This window comes from Psammomys obesus, unplaced genomic scaffold, assembly GCF_907164565.1.
Source record: "Psammomys obesus unplaced genomic scaffold, mPsaObe1.curated_primary_1811, whole genome shotgun sequence".
Taxonomy (NCBI): Eukaryota; Metazoa; Chordata; class Mammalia; order Rodentia; family Muridae; genus Psammomys; species Psammomys obesus.
In genome coordinates, this window is record NW_026592586.1 from 841,606 (window position 1) to 848,831 (window position 7,226).

At 42.0% G+C, this 7,226-nt stretch overlaps 1 long non-coding RNA gene across 1 annotated transcript; it reads right to left on the reverse strand.

Annotated features, from left to right (window-relative positions):
- Positions 1–406: 406 nt before the first annotated feature.
- LOC129682256 (uncharacterized) lies at positions 407–3,846 on the reverse strand. The gene is made up of 3 exons (XR_008720960.1): positions 3,587–3,846; positions 1,496–1,561; positions 407–1,096 (listed from the first exon to the last, which is right to left on the reverse strand). It is a non-coding gene; the product is annotated as an uncharacterized LOC129682256 (long non-coding RNA).
- Positions 3,847–7,226: the final 3,380 nt, after the last annotated feature.

The window sequence follows — 7,226 nt, forward strand, 5'->3', positions numbered from 1 at the left end:
GGGTGTCACAGCCCCTCAAACTGGAGTTACTGGTGGTTATGAGCTACTGTGTGGGTGCTGGGAATCAAACCTGAGTCCCCTAGAAGGGCGGCCAGTGCTCTTAATTGTTGAGCCATCTCTCCAGCACCCCAACCAATGAAAAATATGTGAACTGGGTCTAACTCTATTGCTCTAGCCAGTCTTAACTGTTCAAAAGATCCTCCTACCTCAGCCTCCTGGGTAGCTGGAATGACAGGCTTCTGCTGGCACACCTGGCTCTGTATACTTTATCAACACATCTTCTGAGATTAAAACAAAACAAAACAAACAAACAAAAAAAAACAACAAAAAAAAATCAGTCTAAACACAGATTTCAGAACCTCCTGTGGACTTAAAAAAAACTTACATTTATTTATTTTGTGTGCATGTGTGTGGATGTACTTATCACATGGTATATGTATGAAGGTCAGAGGACAACTTGTAGGACTTCTCCTTTCGCATGTGGATCCAGGGGTCAAACTCCAGTCCTTGGCAGCAAGTCCCTTAATCTACGGAATGGTCTCGCTGGCACCTCGTGAACTCTTGATGTAGAGTTTTCATCACTTTCAATTCTGCAAGCTCAGCATCCCCAATCAAGACGAGCACCAGGCTCGGAAGCAGTGGCTCCACTGGCTGCCATGTTGGGAAGGTCTGGTGTTTCACGGAGAGGGACGAGTCTGAGTGTCAGCTGAGTGTCACTTGAGCTACTTAGCTTACAAATTTCCCTTAGACCTCATTAACTGGGCCTGGGAGTTGAGGGAAAAGATAACATAAGTGCATAAGCGGAAGATCCAACCAAAAACAGGTAGAAGGCTTTTGACATACAGTGAGATTCTATAATTAACACAAACGTCAGAAAATTCTGATGCACCCTGGGAACCGTGGTTACAGGTCCTGCTGCAGGCAACAGAAGGACTGGCTCAGTTAGAGCCGCTGAGCACAGCTGACTTCATTCACTCTCCCCTCTCCTGACTTGGCAACCTGCTGTGCTGTGTTTTGGCTGCCACTGTTCTTGCGAATGCTGTTCTGAGGATATCACAGCTTATGTGGAGAGGCTGGGATTGATGCTGCTGGAGACCTGGACACACAAGCAAAGAGAGGTAAGAAAAGGGTCTTTCACTAAGCTTGAGTTTCGTCCACTGTGCTAATAAATAAAATGTGTTCTGGAAAGAACTTTCCATTGCTGCTGCATTTCCTGTCTTCTAAGTCAGTGCTGGGGCTCTGCCTCTGCTCCTGTCTCATTACCACCATTGCTATGACTACTCTTTAGGGATAGGGTCTCCCTGTGTAACCAGGCTAGCCTAGAACTCATGGCCATCTTCTTGTGAGAGCCTCCCACGTGTTAGGATTACAGGCCAGGTTTGTGCCCAACTAAGCTGTGACTGTTACAAGAAGAGAGTTTTACCCCCCCCCCCGGTTAATTTTCCTGATTAATCAGGAAAAACTCATACATAAACTCATACATCAGGAAACTCACTTCCCATTTGGCAAGATGGCATCTTGCCCATTACTGCCTTCCCGAGTCTCCATGAAATACTTCTTTCTGTGGATAGAAATAGCTGGATTCATGGTTGTATCATAGCACCTGGAGGGGAACAATGCTGGAGGGAACCTTATTTAGAGTGAGTTTGGTAGCAGATGTGCCCAGTTAGAGGGCTGTTGGTTCTCATTAAGTATACCATTGTTGGACGAAAAAACAGTTGTCTTGTGTTCACAGCTTCTCCCATGGAAAACATGAAAGGTAATTTCTGTTCTGTTCCTTCATTTGGAAGAGATCGTGAATCACACTCATATAACCTAGCCTACCATTTTCTTGTCTTTTACCCCACCCCCATTTTTTTTAAACTAGGCAAGATCTCATATAGCCCAAACTGATCTCAAATTCACTAAGTAGCCAAGGATGACCTTGAACTTTTGATATGCCTCCATCTCCTGAGAGCTAGGGTTTCAGATTTAGACTGGAGATTAAACCAAGGGCTCTTGTGTATGCTAGGCAAACTCTCTTCCAACTGAGATACCTCCTTAGCACCTTTGTCTTTTCTTTCCTTCTTCATTTTCCCCTCCTCCTCCTCTTCTTCTTTTTTGTCCCTCCCCACTCCCAATGGTATCTTGTAGCCTAGGCTGAGCTCCAGCTGACTATGCAGTTGAGGATGACATTGAACTAAAAACTTTTCTTCATTCATTTTGTGTTAGGGGGCCTGCACATGTGTGGAGATCACAGGACAATTGCTGAGAATCAGTTCTCTCCTTTCCCTTCAGGGGTCCAGGGGGTTGAATTCAGGATTGGCAGCAAGAGCCATTTTAGCCACAGAGCCATTTCTATGACCTGCAACCTGGACCAGCAGGTGGTTCTTGAGTGACAGATTTCTGAGTGGGAGTTGCAAAGGGATCAGAGATAAGGAAGAGGAACAGGTGGACTGAAGAGGTCCTACATATGCTGTGTCTTATGCCAAGGGAGCCATTAAGAAGTACATCTTATACACTATTTACAGGGGAGCAATGGGATGAACTCAGCAGACTTTTCCATATAATGGACCTGACCTCTGTAAGCAGAGCTTTCAGAAGAAGCTGAGGTGTGTCATAGCAGGCTTCTGGCTTGGGGAGATGGGACTCCATCAAGCCTTTGCTGGGGGCCTAATGCAAATGGCCTGGTGGGTATGACACACTGCGGCTCATGACATTCTCCTCTGTCCCAGGGTCTGCCTTCTGATGTAAGATCGCTGCAAGCACAATCTCCAGGGAAGCTTACTTCACAGAGGTTTAAAAGCTGAAGGCCAAGGGTATAAAGGTTCACACCCGGAATCCCAGCACTCAGGCTGGAGCCTTGAGGATGCCTGCTAGTTTGAAGCTAGCCTGGGTTGCATAGTGAGTTTCCGGAGTCAGAAATTTGTCTTACCTCACAAATAGGTTTAATAACTGTTCCTATGTCTGCTCACCAGCCCCGCCCTTGCTGCTTATCAACCCTTGGTTAGATTAGTGTAGTTTAAGCTCATGAAACCAGTTTCCTGAAATGTTGATTCATTGCTGAATTTGAGAGCGTGTACACTCACAAATCCTTAGAATGGTTTAATGTTTAAGCATTGTCATCTCTATACTTCCCGCCTGTTCTTTCCCAGCACCTTTCCAGGTTAGCCCACTGGGAGTGGACTGTGAGGTGGTACCTCAGCCAATGAGGGATATCCCTATCAACAGGGATAAAAGACAGATGCCACCCTGGCCACAAGTGCTTACCCTCTGATTTCTGGACCATACAGCTTTCCAATCAGAAGTTACTAAAGCATTACCGAGACACTGTAATCGATGAGGTAGTTTTCTATCTTACAATACTGAACACATTTCTAACGCAGGCCAGCGAGGGCCAGAGTGAAACCCTGTGTCAGCTCAAAGTCAGAAATGGAAAACTTTCCCTTCCTGTCCTGGCGTGTTTTGCTTATGGCTGTGCTGAATTCCATTTGGGCTAGCTGGGGAGAAACCTGATGAAGTCTTGAAAACAAAGCATGTCTATATGCAAAGCATACAGACTGTAAATCTACTCAGTCTATTCATTTTTCCATGTTTGTTTACATACCTGTATATGCAGGTGTGGAGGGCAGAGTGGTGTCATTCTTCAGGCACCTTTCATCTTTTTGTTTGAGATAGGGTCTTTTGTTAGCCTGGGGCTCTGCAGAGAAATCTAGACTAGCTGGCCAGTGTGGTTCCAGGAATCTTCCTGTCTTATCTGTCATTCCTTCATCATAGGATTACAATCATGTGCCACGGTTGGACTTTTTACCTGGATTCTGGTTAAGCAAACTAAGGTCTTTTTTTGTGTGTGTGTGTGTAACCATCTTTATTATCATATAACGTCTAGTAGATTTTTAAATTGTAAATTACTAAAATGTGACTGGTAGGAGTCACAGGAAAGTGAATAATATCAGACAAAATAGGACTATGAAATAAACTAATTTCATGACCAAAAACAACAACAACAAAAGACATGATGAGTGAATGTATAGCAAAAAAAAAAAAATTCTTCTTTTAAGGAGACAAACACAAATGCATTCAACATAAATGCATACTCAGTACTGAAAATGATGCATCTAATCTTCATGATGACAAATTATTAAGAATAAGACTACAATCAACAGAGGAAAAACCATTTCAAAGCTGTTTTAAAATCATAGTTTAGGGTATAAAGAGTTGAGTTCGGCTCTCACTTTCTACCACATTCACATAATTCAATCAATATTTATGTGAATTTTTTTTTCAGGTTTTTGAAGTTTCAGTAAACACATTTACCACAGAATGCATATTTGTCAATGGATGTGTATATGAGATGAATGTAATTATGAAGAAATTAAGACTTCTCATTGGTGTGAAGCACCATAACTAGAAAGCTATATTTAGGATGCATTTAGAAGCAGTGTATAATCGGGTGAGTGAATATATAATGAAAGAGCAGTTGAAGGAGCAAGTATATTAAGGAGAGAATGGTTGAGGAGATGACAGATGCTGAAAAATGTAACACTGGGTGTGTCTCAGTAACCCAAGAGCTCACAGAACAAGGCTCTGATGAAATATATATATATATATATAAATTTTGAAATTTTTATTTAAAATTTGAAATTTGTGAGCTAAGTCTTTTGGTCTGGATTAGTAGCCAGTTATACAAACTATAAACATGGGTGTAACACAACTTTGTCATATATATATATGTGTGTGTGTGTGTTTGTGTATATATAGAGAGAGAGACATATATATTCATATATATATATATGTATATATATATCTTTCTCTGTGTGTGTGTGTGTGTGTGTGTGTGTGTGTGTGTGAGATGTGTGTGTGTCTGTGTGTAACAGACATATCTGCTGGGTAAATGAGTACAGCATATCCTCAGGGAAAGCAGAAGGGAAAGAGGCATGGTTTATCAAAGGTAACAAAGGTTCAAATGGCAACTTAACAAGTTTAAAGGCAGCATAAAGACTTCCTAGACAACCTGTTCCCTCAGGTCTTTCTATCTCCCCCTTCTTCCATAAGGTTCCCTGGACTCTGCCCAAAGTTCGGCTATGAGTCTTAGCATCTGCTTCAATACCCTGGGAGTCTTTCAGAGGCGGCCTGTGGAAGGCTCCTGTTCTGTTCCCTATCTTCTACTTCTATAACAATCCTGTTCACCCTTCTGAATGAGGTTTCTGCCTCTTCTCTAGCTTCCTCCTTCTTGTTTAGCTTCTTTAGGGCTACAGATTTTAGTATGTTTATCTTATATTATATGTCTAATATCCACTTATACCTGAGTATATACCATATGTGTCTTTCTGTTTCTGAGTTACCTCACTCAGGATGATATTTTCTAGGCAAACTAAGGTCTTTATTGCGCGTGAGCCGGGGGTTTTACCAACTGAGATTTGTCCTCAACCCATGTGTTAAACATATTTTATGAAATTGTGTTTGTTTCTCTCTTAACCCGGCTATCACCCAAATAATTGAGACTCCGTTATATTATTTTAGCAAGCTTCACAGCACAATCTCGAGCAGTATTAACTCTGTTCTTAATCCTCTAAACCTAACTGGCTTTCTCCCAGTGCACATCCCAGAGATACTTGCACTTTGTAGCTTTCTTTCTCCATCTCCCTCCGATGTTTCCTGGACCTCTCCAGAGGCTGAATGCTCATACTTCCTCCTCTAACTCCTTCTCCCCTGGCTGGCAGGAAGTCCCGCCCTATTCTCTCCCCTGCTCAGTGATTGGCTATAAACTCCTTTATTGGCATACTGGGGAACAATTGCGGAGCAGTGTTTACACAACATTGAGATAGGAGATTCTCAGAATAAGGAATCAGCTTTTGAATTATATAATAATGTTATGCCTACACCTATGTTTATTGACAATTACGGTGGAAAGGTGGCAAGCTGTCTAGGCACATGGATTCTTTTTTTCCTTTCATTGAAAATAAATCTTTTCTCACATAATATATCCTGATGATGGTTCTCCCTCCTCTACTTCTCTAAGGTCCTCTCCACCTCCCCTCGCATCCAGAGCCACCCCCTTTCTGGCTCTCCTTAGAAAACAAACAGTCTTCTATGGGGTAACAATAAAATAAGTTATAATAAGATAAAACAAAAACTTAAACATTGGAGTTGGATTGCACACAAACAGAATAAAAAGAGCCTAAGAAAAGGCACAAGAAACAGAGACCCACGCTGTGGAATCCCATAAAAACACTAAACTGAAAGCCATAATAGAGATGCAAAAATCCTGTAGGGGGAAAAAAAAAAAGAGGAAAATATAAGTACAGTAAAATAAAATTTAAAAATTAAGATAAAATTAAAAGGGATGGAGGTGGAGGAGCCCTGACATGACATTATGAGACAAGGAACCTCCAAAATTTTGCTGACTTTGTTTTCTGTTGGCCATCTACTAATGGGCATGAGGCCTACACTTAGGAGCAATTTGTTTCCCCAATGAGACTCCCTTGGAGGAAAATTAAGTTTTCATTTGCAAGTGGTTGCCGATTGGATATTGCTTCTGGGTTATGGTCAGAGGCATGTCTCTCCTTCTTTCAGCTCTAGGACCCCAACGGGTACAGACCCACGGGTACAGGCCTGGTGCACACTGCCTCAGTCTCTGTGAGGTCATATGTACTTCGCTCATGTTAATTTAGAAGACCTTGTTTCCTTGGTGTCCTCCATCCTTGTGGTTCTTACATGCCTTCTGTCTCCTCTTCAGCAGAGTTCTCTGAGCCCGGTAGGGATTTGATGGAGACATTTCCTTTAAGGCTGAGTGTTCCAAGGTCTCTCATTCTCTGGCTGTGGCTCTCTATATTTGTTTCCAGCTGTTGCAGGAGGAAGCTTCTCTGATGATGGTTGAGTAAGGCACTGATCTATGAGTATAGCAAAATGTCATTAGGTCTCATTTTGTTGCTACATTTTGTTGTTGTTTGTTTGTTTTTCTTTCTTTCTTTTTCTTTTCTTTTCTTTTTTTATTTTAGAACAGTAGTATTTGGTTTCAAGTTTTTGGTCACTCAAACAGTGTCAGCATGGGTTCCAGCTCTTGCCCTGGGCTTTCAGTCAAATCAGATGTTGGTTGGTTACCCCCACAAACTTTGTGCCACCATTGCCCTAGCATATCTTGTAGGCAACACTATTGTATAACAAAGAGTTTGTGTCTGGATTGGTGTTTATGTTTCTCTTTTAGGAGCATGCAATGTACTTTTCTGTACCAAAGGTACTAGCAC